Source organism: Lepeophtheirus salmonis, chromosome 1 (genome assembly GCF_016086655.4).
Source record: "Lepeophtheirus salmonis chromosome 1, UVic_Lsal_1.4, whole genome shotgun sequence".
NCBI lineage: Eukaryota > Metazoa > Arthropoda > Copepoda > Siphonostomatoida > Caligidae > Lepeophtheirus > Lepeophtheirus salmonis.
This window is the reverse complement of record NC_052131.2, coordinates 493,187-507,799: the sequence shown is the minus strand read 5'-3', so window position 1 is coordinate 507,799 and position 14,613 is coordinate 493,187.

The window sequence follows — 14,613 nt, the reverse complement described above, 5'->3', positions numbered from 1 at the left end:
ACCACGATGATCTATTAAATAATGAGCAAAAAAAGAAAAAAAGAGCACACGCAAGAACCGTTTTTCCTTTTCTAATTTTTAAAGGTAGTTTTTTTACATTATAAGCTACTCAACTCTAGTCATGACTAGGAACATAAATAAAAACTTTTTATCGGTGTGTAAATAATGATAATAATAATATCAGTTCGTAGCCTGCTATTGCTGAATATTTTTTTGATTTACTTAATTTTTTTATTTGCTGTCCCTGTCATGTATTTTTTCAAATTACAACCAATAAGAAAACGGAAATAACTTTATTGACAAAAGGCAGGGAGCTCTCTAAATTACTCCCTTCTATACTTGTGAGTACTAAAAAATATGTGCAGGCTGTATGTAAAACAAACAAAGAAGAAAATGAGGTCAACGTTTTTTCGCTTCTTTCTTTCTTATTTATCTACCGGGAGCGCTAATTGAATAAGGAAGTTATGCGTATTTTTAATGATGTAAATTCGGCGTGTCTTTTAGCTGGCCCGTTTTTTCTTTTTTTGGAATTAGTAGTCTCCTGAATGAATTCTCTTTTCTTTAGCAGTTATCATTATTATTTAATTCCTAAGTAGTGAACATCGGAGTTGCTGAGTTAAAAATGTAAGTCCTTTTTGGCTCAAAGTAGAATTGGGGATCGACGTCGGTGTAATTCTAGAAAATATACTTGTTTATATCTTTTTCTCCTTGCTCCCTTGTCACAACTGATTGTAGCTGATCTAATGAATCGTCATGACCATTATTCATTATCTCCTTCATTTTTCATATTGGCAGGGTTACCATATTATTTTTAGGTTTCTTTTTTTTTAACATGCCAATTCTACACTGGATTTTCATCATTACATATTGCCATGGAATAATAGAGTCTACCGGAAATGAAAGAAAAAACAATGATAGCCAATGAAAAATTGAAAAGATTATATTTATATTTAGTTTTTTATATTAAAATTATAAACTAAAACGATCTACTATAAACTATAGATATATAATAAGTAAATTTCTAGTGTAAAACCTCCTTGTATACAACTTTGTTTTCTTCTATTTGATGTAAATATAATCAAATCCCTTTTGACACTCTTAAAAGGGCAACATATTATGGGCAATGTGATAATATTGATTTTGGTAAATTTTTTCAAATGTTTGGCCTTGTAATTTATATATTGTCATTGGCATTCCTAACTTAATTAGGAACTGTTTTCTTATAGGTGAAAATGGAAACTCATCGCCACTAGAACTAAGGTTGATCCTTGGTCTAAGTACAATTATTATATAAAATGTTCCTTCTTCATCTATAATACTAAGACTAACTCGCTAATCCTCTTCTTCCCTTTTTTAATTCGTATTTAATATACGTTCTCCCTTTTTTCCGTTAGGACTATAATTCCGTTTTTGGATTTTGAGACACGGGGAATCGACCTAGTTTTATGAAAAAAGTCAACTTATTAGTGAGAAAATAAACTTGCCCTCCAGAGGCCAGGAATCAAGTCTGATTAGAATGAAACATATTCCTAAGTACGTAACTCAGAATTCTGAACAAATTTAATTGTTTAAAGTCTATATCTGTCTCCGTTTTTGAAATAAATGCGTTTGGATCATTCTTTTTTTAAGCGGTACGAACATCAGACAGACACATCAATTATTTTGATTACATAAGATTATTTATGAAAATCCTCTGTACAATGGTCATGTTATATAAAAACTGAATATATGCATTGTACAATAGTATAATACACGTAAAAGATGAATTTGAAATTATTTTTCTACCCATTGATTGCTAAACACATATTCATGCTAAAATATGGAATTATAGAAATAGCACTTTAGATTTCATAAATATTGTATAAATTATAAGTTATCCATAGTCACTCTAACCAGCTACCTCCCCTCCCAATAACAAACCCGTGATTACCACACTTCATCTTTACAAAATATGGTTACATATATACTAGGCCCTGATCAATATATCGACTGGCCAGATAATTTTTTTGAGTAGTTTGAGAATATTGGGCCAAGGAATCAAGAAGTACCTGAAGGACAAATCTCAACCAGCCATCTTAGGAACCTGAAGAGCCTGGAAGTAAATCCAATGCTCATCAAGAGAACCATTCAAAACTCCAGGAGGAACTTTAATGGCCAAGGATTTCAACATGGGTGAAACAACAATGAGAAACCTTATCCGATATGACCTTAGGATGTATCCCTACAAATTGAAGAGGCAACAGCACCTGTGAAGCAAGGTAAAGGCTAAAAGACTTGAGAGAAGCAATGCCATTCTTCAAAAGCTGAGACTGGCACAGCTTACAGCATTGTGTACTGAATGAGAAGATTTACACTTTGGAACAAGCTTTTAACAACAAAAATGATAGTATTCTGGCCAAAAAAAATGATTTGGGTAACCATGGAGTCAATAGAGGGTAGAAGCCACAGTCTAGGATAGTTTAGGAGGCTGTGCCTCAGAAAGGGGAAGTCCCCCTTGGTGTTTGTACCGGCCAAGGTGAAGATTAACACCAAGGAGTACATCAGCACCATCCTGGAGGAAGGTTTTGTTCCCTGGTCCCAACAGCACTTCCAGAATGAGACATAAATCTTCCAACAGTATGATGCCCCCTCCCAGACAAACGGATAGATGCAGCGGTGGTGTGAGTCCAATTTGAGTGGCCTCTGGGCCAAGAAAGTCTGTCACTTTTCTAGTCCCGACCGAAACGTCAGGGATTACTCCATGGTGTCCATTCTTAAGAACAGAGCCTGTGTGACCCCCAGCAAGAATTTGGAGGACCTCAAGGCCAAACTGATGGCTGCCTGGGACTCCATTCTCATGAACATGGTATGTGCAGCTTGCAAGTCCTCTTCAGAGAGACTTCGGGCTGTGGTCAAGGTTAAGGGTCAACATTTTGAATGAAAGTTATATCGAATGTTTTTGGAACTTATGTTTATAATTATATTCAAATTATGTAATTAGTTATATCATTAGTACTTTAATAAAAATTTAACAGAACTTTCCGTAGACCCTGTAATTCAAAAAATTAATGATGGTATGATCAATAATAAGATTTATAACGTGTAAATAAAAAATAATTTTTAATATTTTCCTGTACAACCCCACTTTGATCTCATGCGCATGGTTAGTTGTAGAACAATCAAAGTTGTCAAAGACTTTTCGAACACAGAGTATATATATATGATAAAAATTTGGAAGAGGGGACTTAATAAACTTTAAGGGGGTTTGAGCCCCCTCCTCCCCAAAAAGAGGCTAGCAATGCCAATGGTACAACTTTTTTTATAGATTTTTTTATATAGATACAACTTTTTTAAATAATTTCTTATTAAGCAAATAAATATTTGATTAATAATTGCCTGCCTTATTGGGGTCTAGTCAAACTCACTTAATTGTAGAAGATAGATTCTATCAATTTAATCAAAATATTATTTCCCTAGATGCCTTTACTCGAACACGAGTTGATTCAAGGCTCATAAGCTCGAATTCGACAGTTATAACTCATATCTAATACTAATCATTATTTTTAGATCTAACAATTTTATTTTATGATTGTATCTACCTGTCAATAGTAACTAGGTAAGTTTATTGAAAACAGAATTGATATATTTTGACATATTTTGCTCGTTGGGATTAATTATTTATGTATACAAAAATTAGGTGTCTTTCATTGTAAGGTAAAGAAGAGAATATAAATCATATTGGTAAAAATAATTTAAAATATTTAAGTTAATTACGTATCAAATAGTATTTTACAGATTTCCTTCTTTCAATGAACTTTGAAATCCTGAGTTAATTACAATCAAACGGCTATTAAACAGAGAGGGAAGGAAAAGAGAAAAAGTGACCACTTTGTGCAAGGGACCTCTGAAACCAGGTTTGGTATTTTGGAATAATTCAAAAGTTGAAACTAGTGGATAGATGAATGCAATAAAGGATAAAATGTACGAATGGCAGTAATTCATTATGCGTATGCAACATGCATATTTTATGTACTGATTCAGCAAGAAAGGTTTTATAAGTCTATAGCCAGTCATTCACAATGATAGAATTACGAATGAAAATCCAAATGAAAATTGACCTCCTGAAATACTATCTAATGTGAAGAAAATGTTTTATGCAAATACTCTTTCGAGGAAAGAGAAAAATGTAAACTAAGCTGTTAAAAAAAAAATATAAACTCAACATTTAGATGGGAAACATTTGTTATCTATTTAACAGAATCAGATAATAATAGTGCACTTAACAATGTTAACTTCAAGCCTATTAAAGTGTACAATACAGTTCTTATTTTGGCTTCACTGAAGATGAATTAACTGGGGCTCAGGCCTGCGATGGTTTTTGGTTTGCCTCCTTTTATCCCATGGGCATTCGTCCCCGATTGTAATTGTATTCGGATTATGTGAGTCCTGAAGTATTGAAGTAAGTGAGCCTGTGAGTTCAAGAATCAAGTCCAATTCAAGTCAGATATAGTGGACTTTCAATTTGTTCGGCTGCAGCATATGGCAATGTATTATTAAGAGATCTGAATCTTCCCACACCCCGGAATTGGCTTTCAGTTACGAAGGTTAGCAAGCAAGTACAAAAATATGGAATTAAAATTCAGCAAAAGTTTAAAGAAAAAAGAATTTGTATGTATCCAGTTTGATGGGCGCAAAGATCTTACGAAATGTCTACCGGGATCTGGAAAGCCTCAAGTTATGGAAGGCAATATAACCGTGATTGTTGAACCTGGAGTAAAATATATTAATCCTTTCTCACCTATTTCTAGAAATGCAGAGCATATTGCAAATGAATTGGTTCATGAATAGCCGGATCTGGAAGTTTTGATTCAATCAGAGCAATTGGTAGTGATGGGGCAGGAGTTAATACAGGGCACAAAGGTGGTATTATAAACATTATAAAATAACAGGAGAGAAAACAATCGATTTTTTTAATGAAATAAGTTTTTCTTTTCATACAAACTTGTAGAAATAAATGTTTTTTTCATCCATTTTTGATCATTTTTGGGGAAGTTCTATAACTAGCCGGAAGCTTTGACCGGAAGCAGCCCTTCGAATTATGGTCGGACAAAAAAAAGTATTGCAGAGTATTCTTACTTATACCTAAATTCATGTCGTGATCAGTTCGGATTTTGGTTTGGTTGAAGTTGGTTTCATAGCACACACTATGGATTCTTTAAAGGCAAAATAATGGAGAATGAGCCTTTTTACCATACACACCCTATTAGAGTCTGAAAATAATGTTTCACTCATGGCAATTGATTTCTCTAAAGCATTTGATACCCTGTCTCACAAATATATGATCCTTTCACAAGAAAGGTTTTGGAGTTTATATCATTCTACGAAGGCTCAAAAGAAATTGTCCAGTCTTATGAACTATCCTTGGAATGGGAGATGCCGGGGAAGGAATCTTTATATCCAATATAAATTAGAACCCATTACATGTATATTGTTACTGCTAGATTCCCATCATTTGTGAACAAAATAGTTTTAGGACACTATAAATCTATATTCTCTAAGAAAATTGAAGTTCAAATACCAATTGGGCCATTCAAATTGAGGTTAGCTACGATTTCAGTATCATTGTTGAGAAAGTGTACTCAATCCCTTACACTAAACCCTTTTATTGAATATCTGAAACAAAGAAAAACCAAAAGATACATACACAAAGTTATCGGAGCCTTTACTTCTGACTTTGGCAGAAAAACGGTACCCTGGAAGCTGGAACTAAATCTTATAAAGACAAACGTGAAGAATGCCCTTTTTACTGTTGAATGGAGATGACCAATCATTTATTTTGTAAGAATGTCCTATTTTAAATATAATCTATATGGAGACGTTGATTCATTTTTAGATAACTCTTTTGAGTGCAAGATCCAGAGTGATGAATTTTTAACCTCTTTTAGCGGACAGACAGTCAAAAAATTAATGATGCTCTTACAAAACCGCATCATATTTTGTACGCCCTAAGGACAAGGAAAGAGAAAGACACAAGAGGAGTTTTAAACATTGTAAAGCTGTACACGAGTGTTTTAAAATATTTATCATATCTAGTATTTTTTATATAATTATCATTATTACATAGGGAAAATTTCCATTTTCCATTTCCTGATGCCCCTCCCCCTCAATTAAGGAATTTTTGCTTTTTACTAGAATTTTTTTGTTGTTCAAAAGGAAAAAATTTTAAACAAAATAAAGATTTTTTTTAAATTAAATTACATTTATTTCCGAAAATTTAATTTTTCTAATTTTTACAAAAAATTTAATTTTTGAATTTTTTTCCAAACAATTTAATTTTTGTGAGTAGCTTTGAATTTTTGATTTTTTTTTTGAGAAGCTATGGATTTTTGAAATTTGTTTCGAAAAAATTTAATGTTTGAAATTTTTTTTCCAAAAAATTTAATTATATAAATATGATCTGATTGCAGACTGCCTTGAAAACAGACCGTTAAAAACGGATTCATCTATGAACCTATCTAGTAGCTTTCAAGGTTCATCGACAAAGTTAGAACCATCATGTAATCTGGCTTGCTACAATTTTTAATCTGATGTATTCTACCGACTGCTGGGCAAGACCGGCAGATTTTGAAACAAAAACACGCAACTACTCATAGTCTATGACGTCACTATTGCTATAATTTTCAATTTAATGTATCGTACAGACTGTTGGGCAGGAAAAACAGATATTTAGAAAACATGGAACCACTCATATACTATGACGTCAATAATAAAAGCGTGGTGGAAGTACAGCATCAATAGTACACGCTTTATGGTATAACCTCTTATTTCTATTAACCTCGGTAGCTTTGTAAAAATTTGTGTAACCGCTTGCCCGGGATTGTAGGGGCACATATAATACAGGTTTTTTATCTTATGAAATTCTTGCACTTAATCTAAATATGGCCTCTTAGTACATACCTAAATCATGTGACCCTTAGAATAGGTTTGGCTTTATTTATAATATTCATGTATTAGGTATGAACAAACTAACAAAACATTGATTGCTGCAAGATCTTACGTCTGATGAACAAATACCCATACATTTTATAAAGCTGTTAACTCACTAACATAAAATGTCACACTGCATTTGTTGTCAGCGTTCGATTATTTTACTTATTTTTTCCTAATCAGTGTTCTGAACATCGATTGATTAAATTTGAACGAGCTTTTGGTAAACTACTGTGATCAATTCCCAACAATTATTCAATAATGATTCCATAGTTGTGAAGAATTGGCCACCAACCAACTAATTTTGTGCGTAATTTGTGTTTATTTTTACAAAAAAATTGTTTGATATGATAAAGGCAACAACGTGATTTGTTGTGTGCAACATATCATTTCTATGTCTCATTACACTATATTTAATTACAACATCCGTCAATTTAATTACAAACTATTAATTGATGCTAGCATATTAATCAATTAAAAATATTTATCCCCCCACACAATAGCAGCTAAAATATTTTTTCGCAAAATTGAGTGTGGATAATATTAATTTATCAGTCAAATTATAGTTTTCGTCAATTTCTATAAACAAATTGTTCTTCTTCATCTTTTGAAAGCGTTGCAAATTAAAGTAACAAAAATTCATACGAAATGTAAAAAGCATTGAGAGTTTTATATTTGATGACATTAAGCTCATTGGTTATAATCTTCACCCTAAAATCGTATGAAGATAGCCATCTGAAGTATACAGGAAGGAAAATATATGATAAATTATAAATAATAATTATTGATGAAATTTTTTTTATCAAATGTAAAAATAAACTCGTTAAATATGTCCAAAAAAATCCTCGTTGCGATGCTTTAACTCAGCTAACTTGTTGCACGAGGTTCGGTTGGTATCCCGTTCACATGCGCCCACAGTGAATGCAATCGGTGCTATTGGGAGGCCAGATGTAGTCTTCAAAGTTCTTGGACAGCCACATCTGGGACTTGTGGGCTAAACAACAAAGAATAAAAACAAATGACGAATGAACCTGAGGGTCTTCAATGTGTTCCTCATCATCCATTAAAATAAAAAGCGTAGACATTTCAATATTAAGAAGCATAATTTAGAATTTGAAGGAAATGCATCTGAACTATGCTATAATTTTGTTATTCAGACAGCTTACAAGAATTAGACAGTGCTTAAACAAACATTTTAAATGAAACTAAGCAAAAAACGAACCGTCTCAGAGATTCAAAAGCAATATTTATTGTATTGGAGAGCATTGCTTACCTAAGTTGACATAATTTCCCTTTATTACGGGATTTATCGGCAGATTCAGTTTTAAAATCAGTCACTTTAAAATGCAGACTGCATAATCTTAAATATTCTATTGGTGTCTAGTCAATCGTATCTCTTGGCTAGACCCTAAGCCATTTGTAAAGGTTTTGGGAGTCTTTCATGGGGAATCTGTGAAAGCTCACATCCGGAGCCTTTGTAATTCCATCAGGGTCCTGCCTGAATTCAGAAGTAGAATACTTGTACACCATGATTAATTATTAATTAAGTAATAACTAAACTGATTAATTAACTATTGTGAACCACGTTTTTCTTTCTTATAATTTATAAAACAAAGGGGTCATTCCACGTCAAATCGATCACTCGTCAGAGAGCACCATCTCCAATTTTTTGAAATTTTGCATATACATAGCTTAATATTGAATAGAAACTCAAAAATCTAAAACTTTAGTTTTCTTTGACCTCCATATCAGGAGTTAGAGGCTCCTAAAGTTCAAGGCTCGAGGCCAGCACCCATGTTTTTAAACAGCTATATTCTGTTTTTTTAATGATATCGATCTTATTTAAACGTGATTAGATAGATATTTACACATTAATTATTCCTTGAGGTTACAAGGAAAAATCTCTGTTCTTAAAAATTTCAAACATGGTATATTTTAATACCTCAGAAGCATAAAATTTCATGAAAAATTGAAGTATACCATGTTTATAAAATTTAAGGTCAAAGATTTGACCTCGTGACCTCAAGGGCAAAGAGACATTTTATTGGATAAAAGTATAACAAATAGAATAATCAATGTATAAATATCTATCCAACCACGTTTAAAGTCGATCGATATCATTAAAAACACAAGAGATTTAGCTGTTTAAAAACATGGGTGCTGGCCTCGAGGCTAGAACTTTAGGAGCCGTAAAAAATGTCCCTTTTTTGATCGATTTGGCGTGGAATTACCCAAAGGAAGAGTGATAGCCTTTGTGCGTGGGAAAAAGTGAGCGCGATTTTAAGAAGTACTTCCGATTGTTTAGTATTGAATGAATAATGCGCACATCCTAAAGTCTCATATGTTTTTTAGAACTAAGCCCTGATGAGGTTAAATAAAAACAAGATAAAACTGTTTAAGCTTGTATATTACCACTACGTGCATTAGATTATAATATGAATTATACTCAAAATTATCAATAAGATAATTCCCGGGAATCAACTGAGAGTATTCTTAGTTGATTGGTTGGTTCTATGTTTGTTTTCCTAGATTTTAATATTAGGATAGAATTATGAGATAAATATTACATTGGAAATGTATCAAAAGCTGAGGGCCATCTCCTATGTTACACCAGCAGAAATAAGCAAAAGCAAGCTAGTAAGATATTTTCATCTTGTACTGAAGAAGAACTTGAACTTATTTTTAGAAGATCAAAGTTGTATAGTGTGTCTCTGGAAACAAAAGAAAATTATCATGAAGCTGTATTCCTTAAAACGTATGAGAAAAGTCAACAATATTGATACATCGTTCATTGCAAAAAATACATCCTGATTGCATTCCTGGAAATAAATTTTGTCTTTGTTACAAGCTGCTTTCTGTGAATGAGTTGACTGAAGCAAGCGTACCCTTCAATGTAACGACCTTTGAAAGTGAAGAAAAGTCAGAAATACTGGAATCATCGGATGACTCCGACATGATGAATGTGAAATCCCACTATTAAAGAGATACACTATCAACCTCAATAAACACAATCTTTAATAAATTTGGAAAATCTCCAGTAAAGTTTCACAGCTTGAATAAATAGCAAAAACAATCAAAATGAAGAATAAAAGATGACTAAGTAAAGTGTACACTTAGCATGGCTGTGACTAAAATGTCTGGACTTCCTACTGAAGATATTGTACTAACAGGAAATGACATATCAAATACCAGCATCTTAAAATGGAAAAATGAACAGTCGTCTTATGCCTTCCCTTAAAGCTAAATTCGACATATTTACTTACGCAGAAAAAATGAAAATTCTAACTATAGCTCTCCAGTCATGGACATTTAGCAGAAATGAAAGCTTTGTTTGACTGCACAGAGTATGTTGAAAGAAGAGCTAGATATCTTAAAGAAAAGGGTGTTCCACTTTCTGAATACCAAAGAAAAGTTCAAGATCTGAAGAATTGATAAATAAAGTTATTGTCACGTACGAAGATGATGAAAACTCTAGAATCATGCAAAACTACAAAGATCATAAATCTAGAATGCAAAAATTCAATGTATATTCAATTATTGAATTATTAATTTCCAAGTAAAAACATATATTATGCATTTTCAAAAGAGAATTTGTTCTTATTAAACCATTTTTAGACTTAATTCTGCAAAATCCTTCAAATCCTGGGGGGTTTTTTCCCTAACAAAGTTCAAACATGCTTAAATTTGTATATTCAATTAATATAACACTAATTTCCAATTTAAAAGCATTCATTTTCCATTTTTGGAACAAAATATGCCCCTTTCAACCGGTTCGAATTCTCTTAAAAAAGTTTAAAATCCTGCTTTTTCATAAAAACCAAATTTTATACGTCCTTAAAATGGTATATTCTATGAGGTAACCCGTAATTGTAATTTAAAAACATGTACTATGCATTTTTGGAAAAAACTACGCCTTTCTAAAAAATTTAACCTATTTTTGCCAAAAATGCATCAAATTCGTTATTTTTTTAAATAACATGGTTCAAAACCTTCTTACAATAACAAATTAAATGATTTAAACTAATTTGCAGTTAAAATAGCCTTTTTTTTTTTTTTTTTTTTTTTTTTTTTTTTTTTTTGATTAAAAGCTGAAAATTTTACATTTTTTAACAAAATATGCGTTTTTATGTTTTTCAACCTTATTCTGAGAAAAAAAACTAAATATCTGGTATTTTACTTCGTAACTAAGGTCAAATTCTACACAAAATAGTATCCCTAATAATTTAAACGTTAATTTGCAATAAAAATATTTAATCTTACTTTTTTTAAACAAAAAAAAACAAAATTCAAAAATAAATTCAATTTGTAAAACATTTATTTTAGCTTGAAACATGTTTTTTGTAACATGTATTTTGCATGTTTTTAACCAAAATATGCCCTTCTGAAGAGAGTTTTTTAACTTTATTCTGCTAAAAAGGTTTTAAATCTGGTACTTACTTTAGTAGCATAGTTTAAAATGTGCTTAAAAGGATATCATCAATGATTAAATTACTAATTTTACATTTTTTTTCAAAATGTATTTAGCATTTTTTTAAATGCTCTTTCTAATAATTTTTTTAGACCTCTTTCTCCCAAAAAAGCATGTAAAAATAAATTTCCGTTTTGAAGTCAGTCAAGTGTCTCGAAACCTGCTTAAAATTGTATTTTCAATGATTTAAATACTAATTTTAAACAAAAAAAATATATTTTTCATATTTTGTTTAAGTAATATACTTTAAACACTAATTTCCAACTGAAAACATGCATTTTGCATTTTTTTTAATATGTTTTTTCTAGCAGTTTTTGACACTAATTCTGCCACATAAGCTTTATTTTTTTTTCTTTGTTAGCATATTTCAAAACGTGTTCAAAATGGTATATTCAATTATCAACTTACAAACTTCCAACTAAAATTTATTATTTATTTTTTGAACATAATATACCTTTTTTTAACTTAATTATACCGAAAAAGTTTTAAATGCAGTACTTTCATTCGTAACATATTTTAAGCGTGCTCAAATTTATATATATAATTTTTAAAATGTTTATTTTCCAATTATAAAACATGGTACAAATACAGTATTTTCTTTCGTAACATAGTTTAAAACCTGTACAAAATGGTATTTTTAATTATTTAAACGCTAATTAGGAACAAATATTACGTTATATTTTTTCAAACAAAATATGCACTTTTTAACCTGTTTTTCAATCTAATTTTATCCAACTTCACTTTGGTATTGAACCAACATTGATAATACACACCAATTATAAACTCAACTATGAGTCTTAGATTTTTTCCCTTCCACCCTTGCTTTGTTACCCAGATTTTTTATTGTATGTTAGCCGTGGTGAGCCAGCGGCTCTGGTAAACAGTTACGATCTCCAAAAAAGCCATTCTTTCAGAAAAAAACTCTGTTTCTAATAGAACACACTATTATATAACCGATTGTGCAGCCTGTGATTCTTCAGTGTTTGCATTTATGCATTATAATATTTTCTCTGCACTAATGCTATGTTAAATATCGAGGATTCTCCTTTTTTTTTAGCAATAATTCATTTTCTCCCTCCAAAATCATATAATAGGCAGCTGATAATGGCTTTAATTTGTGATACCATAAGCCTCCCTCCCACCTTTTTCTCCCACTCTTACAAAAATTCCATCTCTACTTATGCACTTCTTAAAAGAAGTGCAAAACAAGGCTTACTTCCCTAGATATTGCATTAGCTAAACAATCCCATGTAAGATATGTTCATTACTAGAGTTCTGTAGTTTGTAATAAAAAAACTACCTTTTAAAAATTAGAAAAGGAAAAACGGTTGTTGCGTGTTCTTTTTGTTCTTTTTTGCTCATTATTTAGTCAGTCGTTGTGGTGTTAACTAATCCCACTCAAGTATGCATTATTACCTATTTTTGCTGATAATTGTTTTAAAAATTCAAAATAAAATACACATGAATGAATTTAAGTATAATTGTAATATCGTCCCTGTTCTAATGCTGTTTTAAATGTAGAAGGTTCTTTATAGTAGTAATTCATTCTCTCCTTCCAAAATAATTTAACAGGCAGCTTATATTAACAAGGTTCTTAATTCAGGGGTACCATATGACTCGCTCTCACCTTCCTCTCTCACTCTTTTTTTTTTTCATTACAAGCTACTATACTCTATTCATTATCAAGGCTTGTTTAGTTTGTCTTCCATATCAATTGATCTCTTTTTTTAGACGGTCATCTTGCTAACATCGGGTTACTTTCCGTTCAAATAAATTTGTTCCTCACGAGTCAATTTTTTGATCTAATAAAGCATTAACCACCAAGATAAAAACCAAATGTGACAAAAAAAAAAAAAAGATTTAGGGGATACGCGTATATTGGATCAATTGGAAATAATTTTATTGATATAGAATTGGAAAATATTTTGATATCAACCCATGTTTAGTACATATATAAAATTGAAAAAAAGAGAGTGTAGTCTGACTGCCGAGTGATAACTTAAGAATAGGTATTGTTTGTGCCCTGACAACAACTCATAAATTTTTGTACAATAATTAGTTTTAATAGACAACATTTATCTACAAATAGCTTTAGCTGGAATTTGAATGTAGCTCATTTGTTATTTGCTTGATAATAGGTGAAATTGTTTTCGTCATTTATTTAAGTGTTTACATAGCCCAAAATGAGCGTCACGTGGTGGGAAAATTAATTTATAAATTACCATGTATTAATCATCTATTAATGTATTAATTTAAATGCTTAGTTTTCAATTATAAATTAAATAAGATTTGGTAAAATTAAATACACTGCTAATGGTATACACTAATATATCACTGTTATATAATAAATATGTTTTGATGATTAACAGTAAAATTTCCAAAGAAACTCTGTATGACTTTTAATTAAATTCTATTCACCAAATCGGAATCAATAGAAAAATAATGTATTTTTTAAATGAAACAAAACTTTATTATTCATTTGAAATAAAACAATTGTAATGGAGAGAAACATACTTCAGCGTGGATTTAAATGTATTATCTCTTCAATACAGATCATAATTATTTTTGTAATATTCAAATGTATTTTACATTGAATAAATAATATAAATATTATTGTGGGTTACTTTTCAAATATGATTTGAATGGATTAAATCAATAATCGGGAATGAAGTTACATATTATGTACCGTTTATTCAAAGAAAATAAAACAGGTACAGCCTGTTTCACCTGTGATACCCATTAATGTTCATGTATGTACACATAAATACAGATTTAGTTTTTAAGAATCCAGGTAGAGGGATATTTCATGACAATAAATACTCGTAAATGAAAATATGAACAAAAGATGGAGGAAATGTTGTAATAGATCTTATATCAGTCAATAAAAGAGCTATTTAACTATTAATGATGTAATGTGTAAAATTCACTGCCAAAAATGTGTTATGGAGTATTACTTGATTGAGTAAAGGATTTTATAAGCCTATGATGTTGAACAAACACTTAGAAAGTATAAAGGTGTTGATTCTGTCTTTGTTATAAAGGGAACTTAAAGTTGATCAGGATTAATTTATCTCTAGTTTGCGATGAACTAATTATTTATTCAAAGATTAATATCCAAAAATTTTAACTATATTTGCAGAAGGTAGTCATTGCCTCCATAGAAATCCATACATTCCATC